At 53.2% G+C, this 2,088-nt stretch overlaps 2 long non-coding RNA genes across 2 annotated transcripts in view; one reads left to right on the forward strand and one right to left on the reverse strand.

Annotated features, from left to right (window-relative positions):
• LOC144372610 (uncharacterized) overlaps nucleotides 1–996 on the forward strand; it is a 15,163-nt gene extending 14,167 nt beyond the window's left edge. Inside the window, exon 5 of the long non-coding RNA XR_013432570.1 lies at nucleotides 492–996. This is a non-coding gene — a long non-coding RNA (uncharacterized LOC144372610). The remainder of the gene's footprint in view (nucleotides 1–491) is intronic.
• LOC144372611 (uncharacterized) lies at nucleotides 550–1,822 on the reverse strand. Its single transcript, XR_013432571.1, has 3 exons — nucleotides 1,192–1,822; nucleotides 827–1,095; nucleotides 550–645 (listed from the first exon to the last, which is right to left on the reverse strand). It is a non-coding gene; the product is annotated as an uncharacterized LOC144372611 (long non-coding RNA).
• Nucleotides 1,823–2,088: the final 266 nt, after the last annotated feature.

Consider the following 2,088-nt stretch of genomic DNA (forward strand, 5'->3'; position numbering starts at 1 on the left):
GTGCTGAGGATCGAACCCGGGCGCACGCATGCCAGGCGAGCGCACTACTGCTTGAGCCGCATCCCCAGCCCTAAACTTATTTTTATTTATTTTAGTTTTTATTTGGTGCGATCTAACCCAGCGCCCCATGCTACCAGTTGAGCCACACACCCAGCCCCTAAGTTTTACCCTTCCCCCCCCCCCCCTCTCTCTCTCTCTCTCTCTCTCTCTCTCTCTCTCTCTCTCTCTCTCCCCCTCCCTCCCTCCCTCCCTCCCTCCCTCCCTCCCTCCCTCTCCCCCTCCCCCCCTCCCCCTCCCCCTCCCTCTCCCTCTCCCTCTCCCTTTCTCCTCTTCCTGTTGCTGAAAGCTTGGCCCAATCCAATAAGGATGGCAAGGTCTTGAGACACAGGAAAAAAGGCTTATGGCAGCGCCGGCAAAGCAAAAAACATGGGGACTCTGGTCCCCAAAGGCTGTGACTCTGCACGTCAGCAACAACAGGAGGTTTCGTACAGGAGATTCAAAGGCCACCTTGCACTTCTTCCTGGCCGCGGTTGTGATTCGGCTTCTTACTTTTGAGAAGACTCATTTCTGACATCCTCTGGTCTCCAAAGTCTACATGACATTCTTGACTATGCTGGGCGTGGACTCAAGGACAGATAAGTCTGCCTAAAACAGGGAAGAAAGGTGATATGATTTCCCCTGGATTGAATCCAGAAGTCAACATCCTATCTCGGTCTGTGATAACACCTGTGGTGGTGTTATCCCTTCCCCTTCCCTCTCCTTTCTCTATTTGCTGGTTAAAGCTCGAGGTCTCTGGAGGTTGCCTGAGTTACTCCCAGGACCTCACCTTCTCTTGTGAGTAGCTGAGGGGGCGGTTGCTGGACGCTGTCTCACCATTCTGATCTTTCACTACTCTTACTGTTCTCTTCCAGGACTTTTGGATCGACTTCCTTCTTCCAAGGATGGTGGAATGATGACAAAGGTGATGGTATTGGAGATATGGAACTCTTTTTATTTGGGGGGGGGGTGGGGGGGTTGTTTTTCCTCCTGGATGGCTGTCAAACCTGCGGCAGCACACACATCGGTCCATCTCGAAGTGGAGAATCTCTAAAGGATCTTGCGTGGACAAGGAGGATTCAGTCCCGGGAGACTCTTGACAGGAGATGGGAAATCCCCGCCCTCCCCCCCCCCCCCATTTCTTCTGGAAAATACCTAATACCAATAAAGGCAGGACAAAATGCAGCACAGGCTGGATGGCTGGCTGGCTGAGGTTTATATAGCGCCGAGTAGGTCTACAGGTAAAATTGGATCCCAGAGCAACTGTGCAGTGACTCAGGGTCCTTCCCTTTCCCAGCCGTCCGTCCCCTAAGGCTTTCTCAGTTGGCTAATCCTCCACACTTAGGAGTGGTGAAGGTGGGACACACGTTTTAGGCTTGCTTGGCTTCTTCAGTCGGATCTCATCTTGCCACCGGGTCAGAAACACAAGCATATACACGTGGATGTTTCCACCCTGTGGAACTGGGGAGTTCACAGTGAGTGGTCTGCGGTCTCAAAAGGGCAGCCCCGTTGGTTGCAGTCACCGAACGCTAGGTGGCGCAAAGCTACCGTCATTTTGGAAGGCCTGCCTGAGTTCCATTTCCAGTTTCGATATAATCTATCTACATGTATAGACATAGATAGACAGACAGACTTAGATATCGATATCCATATACAGATCACTAAGCTGCAAGCCGCCGCGTCATGTCTTCCTCTCTTCCCTCAGCCTATTGAGTCCCTGGAGAGACAGATGGGCAAGGGCCTCAGTGCCCGCTCTGTTGTTCCCCCGGCGGGGCCCCCCCCCCCCCCCCCCCGCCCCATACAGTAAAGTCCGGGAAGCACTGGGCGGTGGGGGGGACATACCGCTTTCACCCCTGGAACTCTTTTTTTTTTTTGGGGGGGGGGGGGGTTGGTCGTTTTTCCTCCTTTAGCCTTTAAGATGTCCCACCTAGGAGATAGCTTCTGTGCCTCTGCCCGACCCTTGGAATTTGAACTATAATCCACACTTCCCCCATCCCACTAACTCCAATTCCCCAGCAGTAGTTCGCTCCCAAGGCTGTCACCACTAGAGGT

This window comes from Ictidomys tridecemlineatus, unplaced genomic scaffold (assembly GCF_052094955.1).
Source record: "Ictidomys tridecemlineatus isolate mIctTri1 unplaced genomic scaffold, mIctTri1.hap1 Scaffold_1376, whole genome shotgun sequence".
Lineage (NCBI taxonomy): Eukaryota > Metazoa > Chordata > Mammalia > Rodentia > Sciuridae > Ictidomys > Ictidomys tridecemlineatus.